Here is a 13,590-nt window from a genome sequence, read left to right as displayed (position 1 = left end):
GAAAACCAGAATGTTTCATTTGTCCTGCGTTTCTTCGGCTGCAAACGGGATTCACTCGCCGTTAATCAAATATTTCTTTATTAGGGCAGGGCAGGCATATTTCTGGCTATTAAATTATTTCTAAACCAGTCTGCTAAAGTCTGTAGTGAAAGTCTGTGTAGGGTTTTCCAGCTCCATTTCTTTTTACGAGACACCCTGCTCACTTGAGATCTCTGCCGGTTGTTGCAGCGTCGTTGCAGCGTCACTGGAAAAATACAAATTAAAGTCGTGTGATGCCGCGTGATCCCGCTCGCGGACCGCGAGGGAAGCTGGCCAAGTCGAAGCAATGCCCACTGTATATTTAAAGACCAAGTCAGTAAGCCTGTAAGTCATTAAGTAAGTAGATACGTAGATAGATAGATAGATACTTTATTGATCTCCAAGGGGAAATTCAAGGTCTCAGTAGCATACAGACATAGATAGATAGATAGATACTTTATTGATCCCCAGGGGAAATTCAAGGTCTCAGCAGCATACATACAACACAAACACATTCTTTAACAGCAGAAAGAGTAATTAAAGTATATAATATAAAAACACAACTAAGCAATAAGGACAGAAGAAGATAAAGAATATGCTAAATATACTAAAATACAAATTATACTAACACACTTAATACAATATATAAAAATATACTAAAATACAAATTACAAAAATACAAATTATACTAACACTTAATCTAAATCAATTCTAAAAACAGTATCCACATAGTGGTGATTAATCAATCAGAGGCGCTTGCAATGACTGAGGCAGGGACTGAGCCTGTGATTCTCTGTGCATAGTAAGGTATGGTAAGGTGCTCTAAGGTGCTCTGTGTGAATGAGTGTCATGGTGGTAGTGCAATGGTGATAGTGGTTATGGTGATAGTGTGATAAGTCCAACAGTGCAACAATGCAGAAATAAAGTAAAGTAAAGTCTATATATCTATATATTTAACTATTTAAGAAAATGTATAAGTGTGGCCACAGTTCGGCTGTGGCATGGAGGGGGGGTTATGTGCTAATGTGCTAATATAGCACGCAAATAGTGAGGCATAAAGACAGTGGTACAAGTGGCTAGTGGGCAGACAGTACCAAACATGGAGGGGATGAAGAGGCAGACAGACTATCTCTCCTCTTCCCTTAAGTGAGGCATTGAACAGTTCAATGGCCCTGGGGACAAATGACTTTCTCAGTCTGTCAGTTGTGCAAGGCAGTGAGCGAAGTCTCCAGCTGATCAGGCTCTTCTGCTTAACAATAGTGCTGTGGAGTGGGTGACACTCATTGTCCAAGATGTTGATCAGTTTGTTCAGGGTTCTTGTGTCTGAGTAAACTCAGCTGTAGCTCAGTCTCAAACTGCAGTACTTATGAAAATAGCAAACAGATAGTAATTTATCCCAAGTGGAATTTCTACAAGTAAATTAGCTATTTATTTCACTATACAGATATAGTTTGGAGAGTGTAGGTCTGAGGAATGTACTGTATACAAATGATGTGGAAATGCTGCTGAAGAGCTGCACATCATCACTGCTAATAATAATAAGTGTGAGTTCTATAAAGGTCATCAGTATTACAGTATTAATTTAATATAAAATATATGATAAAATCACATCTATGTATGCTTATGGAATAATTTCTATGTATATATTTTCATCTAGCTGGTAATGCTCTATACATACATGGTATCCCTATACTATTTTAGATTCATTTGCACCCCTCAGTGGATGATAAATGACATTGCAAGGAAAATATCAGGCCTCTGTTCCTCTTTCAACATTGCATAATGTGTAGAAGTCCACACATACTGAGACATCGAATGTAAATAATTTGTAAAACATAAAAATACATTTTTGTACAAAGAATGTAAAAAGACATTCTTCACTAATTCATATAAAATTACGCAACACAAGACTCCACAGAGCATTAAGCTTTTGGTTTTGGCTTTCAGATTCCACTTGCAGGGAAAAATATGAACATGTGACCTCTCCTGAGTAGCCACTAAAGACATGAGATGAGTCTTATAAAGGGTTTATTAGTGTTATCATTATCATCATATATACCTCGGAAAGAAGATTAGTGTTAGTAAGGATTCACACATTTTTTTACATCCTTCCGCAAGTTTGTGTTGATCATGTTTGTGGTTGCTGACTGAGACTGTTTTGCTTTGGCAAGCACAAATCTCCAGTAGGTGCAGTGACTTCCTGACCACAAGGATGCGTCTGTGTGACATCATTGGTGAGGGTGCACAGGGGGTGGGCTGACTGTAGAGACTCTCTCTCTCTCTCTCTCTCTCTCTTTCTCTCTCTGCTCTCTCTCCTCTCTCTCTGCTCTCTACCAGTTTCACATATATGGAGAGCAGTCTAAACAGCGCCTTCTGATTTGCTACTGAAGTGTTTTAATGACTTCCTATCACTCTGCTAATATGGTCACATCAAGTGTGATTGGCGGCTCAGACATACGCATAGGGTCTAGGTGGGGAGAGGAGGGCACAGTTGTGTCAGTGAGTCGTCTGGGGGAGCAGAGGTGAGGGTTGTGCTGTCTGCTGAGCACCAAACTCAGAGCTTCTGCTGGGGGAGATGAAGATGGAGGGCTGCCTAGGGGTCATTATCCTGGCCTCTGTGGCCCTGACCAACCAGCAAAGTAGGATATGATTTCAAGTTTTACAATCTTATTTTAAAAAATGTCAAATTCCTTTAATTTATGAAGGTAGTATTAGTCTCTGATATGTGCAGAGAGGTTTACAGTTTTTACTTAAGAAAGTGTAATGAAACAGTGAGTGCAGGTCACTTAAATTGTTGCAATTAGTAGTCTAAGTAACTACATGTATATATTGTATAAGATACATTACATTACATACATTGTGTAAGATAACAGTAAGAGGTGATTTATCTCCTTGTCTCTGTCTCAGTTGTAGATACTGTGAGATTGGTGGATGGAGGCAGTCGATGCTCTGGGAGAGTGGAGGTTTATCATGCAGGAGAGTGGGGCATTGTGTGTAAGTATAAGTGGGACATGCCTGATGCTGCAGTGGTGTGTAGAGAGCTGGACTGTGGTGATGCTGTAAAGACTCTGGGTGGAGCTCACTTTGGACAGGGATCAGGGCCAAGATGGATGGATGGTGTGGAGTGTGAGGGATCAGAGTCCAGACTGAAGAACTGTAAACACAGGGGATGGAGTGAACGGAGTACAAATGAGTGTCCTCATTCCAGAGATGCTGGAGTCATTTGTTCAGGTAAGCAGGATAACTTTTTTTTAATATTTAATTCGTTTTCTTTCATTAAATAATATCAAATTAACAAGAAATCCATATTACAGTACAATTCTATTGACACATTTTAACTACTGTGATAAAATGTGCAAGCAAAATTTAATGAAAAGTGTATTAATTGTTGCTATTAGTAGTTTAAATAACTATTGCATATGACATTGTGTGAGATAAGAGTAAGAGGTGATTTATCATATTTATCTCCTTGTCTCTGTTGTAGATACTGTGAGGTTGGTGGATGGTGTCAGTCGATGCTCTGGGAGAGTGGAGGTTTATCATGCAGGACAGTGGGGCACCGTGTGTAGTGATGGGTGGGATATGACTGATGCTGCAGTGGTGTGTAGAGAGCTGGGCTGTGGTGATGCTGTAGAGGCTCTGGGTAGAGTTCACTTTGGACAGGGATCAGGGCCAAGCTGGATGTATTGTGTGGAGTGTGAGGGATCAGAGTCCAGACTGAAGAACTGTGAACACGACGGCTGGAGAGACCGGAGTAAAAATGAGTGTCCTCATTCCAAAGATGCTGGAGTTATTTGTTCAGGTAAGCAGGATCACTTTGTTTTGACATTTAATTTCCTCATTCATTAAATAATGTCAAATTAACAAGAAATCCATATTACAGTACAATTCTATTGACACATTTTAACTATGTGAAAAAAAGTGCATGCAAAATGTAATGAAAAGTGTAATAGATTGTTGCTATTAGTAGTCTAAGTAAGTATATTGTATATGACATTGTGTGAGATAAGAGTAAGAGGTGATTTATCATATTTATCTCCTTGTCTCAGTTGTAGATACTGTGAGGTTGGTGAATGGTGTCAGTCGATGCTCTGGGAGAGTGGAGGTTTATCATGCAGGACAGTGGGGCACCGTGTGTGATCCTGTGTGGGATATGCGTGATGCTGCAGTGGTGTGTAGAGAGCTGGACTGTGGTGATGCTGTAAAGGCTCTGGGTCACTTTGGACGGGGATCAGAGCCAAAATGGATGAATGGTGTGGAGTGTGAGGGATCAGAGTCCACACTGAAGAACTGTGAACACTGGGGATGGGGAAACATGTGTCCTTATAACATATATGCTGGAGTCGTTTGTTCAGGTAAGCAGGATAACTATGTTTTGATATTTAATTTGTTCTCTAATTAAATAATATCACATTAACAAGAAATCCATATTACAGTACAATTATATTGACACATTTTAACTACCGTGATAAAATGTGCAAGCAAAATGTAATGAAAAGTGTAATAAATTGTTGCTATTAGTAGTCTAAGTAACTATATTGTATATGGCACTGTGTGAGATAAGAGTAAGAGGTGATTTGTCATATTTAGTAATGATAAAAATGACATGAAACCTAATTATCCGGAGTAAAATGCACTTTAGATCGATTTACGGATGATTGGGAGTACATACGTTGAGTTGACATCCAAATCATGTCATTCGGATGTGTTTTGAGAAAGTTCGATGTTACCGTTTTTAGTCAAAGCTCGTTAGCGTGGAAGTGAGAAGGGCATATTATTTTGCCGCTACAAAACACTATTTTTATACAGTTCCAGATTGCCAAGTGTGCTCTGGAAATTCACAATTTCGTCGCCGTTTAAAAAAAAAAAAAAACATAGTCCAGTATTTCTTTTGAAATTGAAATGAAGTTGTATGGACTGGACTATGTTTTTTTTTTTTTTTTTTAAACGGCGACGAAATTGTGAATTTCCAGAGCACACTTGGCAATCGACTCCTACGGACTTTCCCCTAAAGATGGCAGCAAAGATGGCAGCAAAGATGGCAACATTTCCGGAAAGGTACTGGCTTGATGAAATTCATTCTGGACTCTACTCTCTATACTCTCTCTCTCTATACTTCGGTTTGGCTTTAGGGACCCTCTACTCACTACCACGTAAGTGTAATGTTGTTTGGAACTGTAGAAGAGGTATAAAAATAGCGTTTTGTAGCGGCGAAATAATATGCCCTTCTCACTTCCACGCTAACGAGTTTTGACTAAAAACGGTAACATCGAACTTTCTCAAAACACATCCGAATTACATGATTTGGATGTCAACTCAACGTATGTACTCCCAATCATCCGTAAATTGATCTAAAGTGCATTTTACTCTGGATAATTCCTTTAAATCAGTATAGTTTTTTCTTTTAAAATCAACCCACATTTTCCCCTAGATTAACAAATGGTATCACTTACTGCTCAGGACGTTAGGTTGCTCCAAAATTCAGCATGAGTACCCAAGCTTTTTAATAGATCCTATTCCTGCTCTGGGAGAGTAGAGCTGCTTCACAATATGGCCTGGGCCATGTGTGTAATGATGCTCCCTTTGACAGGATGCAGAGGTTGTGTGTCGACAGCTGGGCTGTGGGGCTCCTGTAGAGGTGCTGGAACTCAACCTCGACCCCAAGCATGTGATAGCCAATCTGACATTGTTATGATGTGCTGCCTGTAGGGGTGTAACGGTTCATGTATTCGTATTGAACCGAAACGGTACGGGCGTCACGGTTCGGTGCATGAATTTACACGGAGAATACACGGTATAAAAATACATAAAACTCGTGTGCGGATTAATTAATGTCATGCGCAATTACTGTTAAGTAGCGAGAGTTACGGGGGTTCTTTAGCGACACCTAACGCTAATCTGTAGCCTCGCCTTAGCTCTGAAGCTCTGATTGGCGCCTATGTTTTTTTTGTCAGGTCGTCGGTCGATTCCGTCAGTCATTAGCAGCACTAAGGTTAGACCCACAAGAGGATCCGCTGGTCTCTTTAAGATCGGAAGTTTGAGAACTTCAGTTACAGTAACGTTAGTACAGGCGAAAGAGTGGTGGATAAGATGAAACTGTGTGTCGGCGTTGTTCAGCAGTTGTTGGGTATGTGAGTGGAAAAAATGCTACACATATTCGAAGCCATCACCCAGATGATGTAGGCTACCAATCACTGAAACGAGGGGAAAAAACTTCCCCTGCGCTTCAGCAGCCTTTGGATACACATACAAATAGGGCCAAAACCTATGGCTTAAATTAAATGATTTCGTAATGACAGAAAGCTATGTAAATCACGTGGTAATTACCTTTATGTTGGGGTAACTTGTAACTTCTCACATGAGGTTCTGGTAGTGTTAAGTGCATAGACAGTAAAATAAAGTGACAACGCTAACCAGGCTAATAAACAAACCATGCTACGGTGAGTTAACGTCAAAGGGCAAAGTCACGTGACTTCTAGTTGTAGTCTGTTTATGAAATGAAAGGAGCAATTTCGTTTTTAAAAAAAAGGCAAAATAGTGTGATATTTTAACAGTTAGTAGGCTAGATTATTACTTTACACACAATAAAAAAAATATTGAGGCAAATTGTAGACCCTTCCATATACAACTAAACACAGATGTTGAAGGTCTTGCTTAAGTGGATTTTTAAAAATAATTTTTCTATGTAATTTGCACTTTCAGAAATAAGAGATGCTGTAGGCCTATTTTCAGTTTTAGAGCTGATTGTCTTATTTTGTTTACAATTTACAGATGGAGTCTGGGTACTTATTGTACTGTTTAGCTTACATCTTACACACTTCAGGCTGTTGCAGATAGCTCAGGGAAGAGACTGTATGACACTAGGTGGTACAGCCTGAGACATGTACAAAAAAAAGTGCTTTCTGCATTTTTGTTTTGCTTTTCCCTCCATTGTACCGAACTCGTACCGAACCGTGATGTCCGAACCGAGGTATGAACCGAACCATGACTTCTGTGTACCGTTACACCCCTAGCTGCCTGTGACTTGCACTTAGTTAGACAGTACACTGTCACAAGCACACCTCATCCACAAGGGGGCACCATTTTGCTTATTTCAGCTGGTAGCCATTTACATTAGCATTAGCTTTACAGTAAATAGCTACCAGGTTTTTTACTGCAAAGAAGTAGCTTAAATGGGGGATGCAGTTTGGCATGGTGGGGCAGGCCTACCAGTTTGTGGGTCTACTAGTGCCTTTTCGTGTATGTCAATTGTAACGGCGGCCTCTGACACAACGAAAGGAAATGATTATGTTGGGCGCCAGACAGCATTAAAACTGCCGTGTCAGTATTAAGACCAGGGGCGTCACTAGACCTTATTCACTGGGGCACGTGCCTTAGTAAAAGTCTCCAGTGCCCCAGTAAAATTCTAGCGCTGCTCTCGCTGGAAATGGCATTCATGAGCGCATCTCCGTGCCTGCTTTAGTCATGACTCGAGCCTGTCACTTACCAGCCAATAAAAAAAAAAACAAGGAAAAAAAGAAGGGGCCATAATAGCCAATCAGGAAATAGCACCTCTGTAGCTGGGTAAGATTGAACGCAACAACCAATGAAAATCGTTCACATGATTCTTCCGAGTGTTAAGTTTCGTTTGTTTCGTACACACACATATATACAGTGGAAACCGCTCGTCACATCGCTTTGAGCACAGAGTAAGTCGTCCCCTGTTTTAATGTTACAACAAATTCACAAATTGTTTGACAGAAAAAATGACAAGTTGATCGCTGTTAGAGAATGTTGCCCACATAATTAGCATCTGTTTTTCAATGCTTAGCCTCATTGTAGCCTAAATTTAGCAACGGTTTACCAGCTTGTGCTCTCTCCCTCACACACACACTCACACCATGCCTTGGCTGCATGCACACATTTCAGAGACTATTCAGAGATGGACATCAGAAAATTCTTCAACAGAGGCAGAGGGAGAGGAACAGTGAGGAGAGATGAGGAGGACGAGGGAGGTATGATAAATGCCCACATTAATGGTAACATTAACATTTATGCTGGTAATAGCCAGTGCTGTGATTTGATCAATGGTTTAATGGCAAACTTTAATAAGTTTTCTGCATTTGCAAATGTAGCCTATAATAATCTACACAGAATCAGAGTAGCCTATAATAATCTGCCTATAATAATCTACACAGAATCAGATTCTGTGTAGATTATTATAGGCTACATTTGCAAATTATCACAAAGTCAGTATGAAGGCTTTAGTAGGCTATTTAAGCTACAAAGAACTATAGGACCCTTGCCTGGGAGGGAAGTATATCTCAATTTTGACTAAAAATAAGTTTCCCTTGTGTTAGGAAAGCCTATTAAATGTATGCAGTGAATATAGGCCTACTTATGCCTATGTGTTTGGATGTTGCTGGATAGTGGCTGCTACAACAATTGAGGGAGAGAGTGCTGGAGGAGAAGGAGGAGGAGAAGGAGAAAAAGAAAAAGGTCAAAGAGAAGGAGAAGAGAGAGGAGAAAGAGCACAGGCTGGGCAGTCCAGTACCAGGCAGGAGGAGGAGAGACACAGGCAAGAAATGGATAAGGACAGTCCAGTCCAGGGGGCTAGACGTAAAACTATTCAGAGTATGGAGGAGGATGTCTGTGACCTAGGGGAGATATGTGATGGTCCAAATCAGGTCAAATTAGCCCAATACCCACAAAACTGGTTTGGGTTGAAAAAACGATCGTTCAATTCCAGCTGGTTTGTAAATTTTTCTTGGTTGGAATACTCTGTGGCAAAAGATGCAGCTTTCTGTTTTTCATGCAGAATGTTTGGAAAAAATGTGAAACATGACACGTTTGTTACCACTGGATTGACTAATTGGAAAAAAGCCCTTGATCTCTTCAGAGAGCATGAGAAAACACCTGCCCATAAAGCAAGCATGGTGTCATGGCACAGTTTGAAATCAACTGTCTCACATGGGAGTGTGGTTGACCAGTTACATTCAGCAAATGAGGCTGAAATCAGAAATAGGCGAGAATACTTGCGGCGCATTGTAGCCACCACACGATTGCTAGCAAAGCAAAACATTCCATTCCGGGGCCATGATGAGGGGATATCTAGTAGCAATAAGGGAAATTTCTTGGAGTGCATTGATTATTTAAAGGAGTTTGATCCTTTCTTGCAATCCTATTCAGTCCCATCCCACAGCACCTATTTATCATCTTCATCGCAAAATGAAATGATGGAGTGCTGTGCGAAGGAGGTAACAGCAAGTATTGTCAAGGAATTGAGACATGCTGGAATGTTTTCCATTATGGCAGACGAAGCCAGAGATGGTCACACGGAGCAGTTGGCTATATGTGTCCGCTATGTAACTGAGGGTAGAGTTAATGAGTGTTTGCTGGCCATGAGGGAACTGAGAGCATTTGATGCAGAGAGCATAACTGCAGCCCTTGAAGAACAGCTAGTTCATGCCGGCATTTCAGATGTGAAGTGTGTTGCTCAGGCCTACGACAGAGCATCAGTCATGAGTGGTGCTATTAGAGGTGTTCAAGCAAAATTCAGGGACAAGCACCCAGAGGCCATTTATGTTCATTGTTATGCGCATCAATTAAACTTGGTGCTCTGCTACACCTGTCATGCAGTACCAGAAGCCAGTGATTTATTTGACACATTGCAGAGTCTATACTCATTTTTCAGCACTTCACTGGTACACCATCACACATTCAAAGATGTTCAAAATAGGTTGGGATTGCAACCATCTGAACTTGTGGAGCTGTCAAAGACACGCTGGTCATGCCAGTTGCGTTCTGTAAATGCAGTTCTGGAGAACTACCCTGCTCTATTAGAGTGTCTCTCTGGCATAAAGACTGCCAATGCTGTGGGACTATGTGTTAAACTCCGCACATTCTCCACTGTGTATAAGCTCATGGTGTTTAAGACCTTACTGTCTGTGACAGAGCATCTACACAAGTACCTCCAGAGTGAGAAAGTGGACCTGGCCAAGGCTGTGGAGTACAATGGAGCTGTGTGTGAAACACTTAAACAAATGCGCACAGATGAGGATGCTGCTAAACTGTATGATACAGTCAAGACCTTCTGTGCAGCAAATGAGATTCCAGAACCATGTACCAGCAGACAAAGGCAAAAGCAGAAGCGCTTAGATGACTATGTAGTAGAATCTAGTTGTGGTGCAGTGAGTGACCTGAGCAATTCAGAGTGCCTCAAAAGGAAATTGTACTTACCATGCCTGGACAGGATGGTAAGTGAAATCGAGCAGCGATTTTCCTCAGTGAACAGCCAAATACTTAGAGGTGTTCAGGCATGCAATCCCAAGGGAGATAATTTTTTCTCTGAAGAGCACCTTCGTGGTCTAGCTGATCACTACAATGTTGAATTGAAACATGAGGAAGTTTTGGTGGCTAAAAACTTCCTCAAAACCAAAACAGAAATTGTGGATATGCAGGGTGTTCTCAACATTCTAGATACAGAAATGTTCCCAACACTAACTCAAATAATCCAGATTGCACTCACAATCCCTGTAAATAGTTGCAGCTGTGAAAGATCATTTAGTGTGTTGAGAAGGCTGTCCACTTGGCTAAGGTCAACAATGGGGCAAGACAGGCTCCATCATCTGGCTCTATTGTCTATTGAAAGGGACCACTTTTGCAGAGTCAGTCAAGGCAATGTCATCGACCGCTTTGCCTCCATGAAGACAAGGCGATACAGTTTAATTGTAAAAAAATGATTAAAAAATGCATTAGTGTATGGCATTACTTAGTTGGACTTGTTTTATAACATTTTCCAGGTTAAACCTTGTTTAACGCCTTTTTAGTCCATGTTGTTCTACCATTCTGTTATACTGTGCTCCACACAGCTTGTAAATGAATAGGCTATGTGCATGTTGGATGTTACCATCTTGTTAGAGTTTGTTAGCTTAATAATGCACAACAGCTTCTTCTGAGAAGGGAGCATCCTGCATAATATAAAAGAAAGATACTTTTTGTTTTTGTTTGTTAGTTACTTTGCTTTCCTGAACTACTTGCTTAAGCATGGATTGAGGTTTAGGTAGTAAATAATCTGACTCTTTCTAATCTTAAATGGTTGCAGTAAGACCATGTTGTTTGTAAATCTTTGAGGTGTGCATGTGCAAATAAATATCATTATATTGTACTCATGAATCTATCCATGTATCTTTACCAGTGGTTTAATATAGCCTACAGTATGACAGTGACAATAATGAAGCTTGTACCCATAGGCTAGCCATTTAATTCATATTGCGCGCACATTTTTTTTTTTATGTATTGGGAGTTGGGGGCCTGTGCCCCAGCAAAGCTCTAGGTCTAGAATCGCCCCTGATTAAGACCCCGTCACCCTTCCCGTTTTGAAGTTGACAAGAAAAGAAACAACACAGCATATGGTTTTCAAGCAGGTGATGCAGTGTATTAAATAAAATGTCATTCAGTTCAGGACGTCGGCGACGTCGACAACAGTTCATTAGATCAACAAAACGCTATACGTCTATGGCGACGCACACAAAAAACCAAAAAACAACCAAATGAAAACGAGCGGCCTAGGAGAGGCTGGCAGCAAGTGTTTCTGTGTGTGTGTGTAGCCTATATGAGCGTGTGTGTCCCGGGAGGAGAGCAGCAAGGAAGAGATGAAAACGACGTAGGCCTAGTTGAAACCGAAGTTTTTGGAGGTTTGGTATAGGCCTATGCTCGATTAGCCAGGCAAAAAGTGTAGCCTAACACTTCGCACTAATGCAATAGCACAGTACCTTTATAATCCACACGTCCATTACAAAAATCCACGTTCACTTCCAGTAGTCCAATAGGTCCATAGATTTTAGTTTACTTCCAGTAGTCCAATAGGTCCATAGGTTTTAGTTTATTTCCATCAAAGCGCTTCCGAACTTCCACCGAGCTACCGCAACCTCCGACACAACGCATTGACTGAACATTCAACTCCCCGCCGGTTTGACAGCTCACTTCCTATTTTGTTTAAATCGAGACTCCAGCTCATGACCTCCACCACACCTGATTGGCTAGTCAATTAGAAGGTCACTAAGCCAGCAAACTACTTCAAGTGACAATAGTGAGGAAATAATAGATTATAAAAGTGTGATGTAGTGAAAATAAGTAAATAAATATATTTGAGTAGATTAAATATTTTATGTAAACATGACAGAAACGTGATTCTGTCACACAATGCAAGTGAACATACACGCCACTTATCGTCTCACTTCCGCGTGTATGTCAACACCAAGTATATGGCGCCCTCTAGGGTTAGGTTATGGCGTTGATAAACACGGCAAAATGCTATTTTGCATTAGATAACATGCTAGTGGCCATTGGCGTGTCATACATGTACATACGCAGTTCATGATATCAGTTTGTTGTGCCCCTAGGTTTGTGATAGATAGATGGATGTTTATTGGTCCTGTCAGAAATTAATCTTGCACCATACAGCTTGTCAGATAAACAGACAACAGGACAACCACCCAATCACATAACACCCACACAAAATCACTAAGCAATTATGCAATAGTAAAGTACAGGATTGTCAGTGACATTTAGTACTAACAGAGGTGGGAGTAAATCACACATGTGCAAGTCACAAGCAAGTCTCAAGTCTTAACCTTCAAGTCTCAAGCAAGTCCAAGTCATTTTTTGTGACAGTCAAGCAAGTCAAGTCAAGTCATAGCTTGAGTCAAGTCAAGTCATAGCCAAATCATTGAAATTCATGATGATTTACCCATGTTTTCATTTTAAAATAAGCTACAATAGGCTAGTTATGAACTGCTGGAGTTTTATTTGTAACAAACAAATAGACATTGCATTCATTCAAGCCACATAGCCTACATCTGAACGGTTTATAGAATAAGATGAAATGTAGACCTATTACAAAATAGCCTATTATTGTTTCAATATGCCTCAAATATTAGGTAGCCTAGCTACATCAAATCATGAAAATATATTCAAACAGTTTAAGTTACACCTGTCCTGACCTGTCACATCTCCAGGGAACCAATAATGTTGAAAAAGTGAACTAATCAATCAATCAAACGCTGCCGCCGACGTCACTGCTAAACTTTGACAAGCGCGACAGCGCAATGGGTTTTAGGAGGGTTTAGGACCGTCAATGCTATATCATATTATACATAAGCCTAACATGTGAAATAAGCTACTTTTCTATGCTGATTGCTGGCAGTTAGCTAGGCCTACTTACTGTTGTTAGCCTACTACTAGGCTGCAACGTATGGAACAGGGACGTGTTTAAGAGGGAGGGAGAAAGAGAGGCGCTTACTTTAGGTTACATTGGCAACATTTTCGCTATATTAAACTTAGACAAGAAAATGTTTCACTTTGCCATTTCACACATTTTAACCTAATATGGCGTTAACTAAAAATCATAATAGATTCAATGCCAACTCTTAACATGCCTCAAATTTGACGGTTTCTAACATGACTAACTTCGGATGAAAATCAACGTGGTGGTGGTTACAGTATGTCGCTATTTTGCACACTTGCAGACTGCTGTTCATTTCTCTTTTGACTTGTCAGATACATCATCTGTGAAGCCAAACATTATTATGT

At 40.5% G+C, this 13,590-nt stretch overlaps 1 pseudogene; it reads left to right on the top strand.

Moving 5' to 3' along the window:
• Window positions 1-2,593: 2,593 nt before the first annotated feature.
• LOC143136475 (scavenger receptor cysteine-rich domain-containing protein DMBT1-like) overlaps window positions 2,594-13,590 on the top strand; it is a 36,259-nt pseudogene continuing 25,262 nt past the window's right edge.

The sequence above is a fragment of the Alosa pseudoharengus genome, unplaced genomic scaffold (assembly GCF_046254945.1).
Source record: "Alosa pseudoharengus isolate Yale_2024_CS ecotype anadromous, Long Island Sound unplaced genomic scaffold, YU_APseudo_1.1 YU_APseudo_1.1_scf_20, whole genome shotgun sequence".
NCBI classification, from domain to species: Eukaryota; Metazoa; Chordata; class Actinopteri; order Clupeiformes; family Clupeidae; genus Alosa; species Alosa pseudoharengus.
This window is presented reverse-complemented; position numbering and strand designations above follow the sequence as displayed.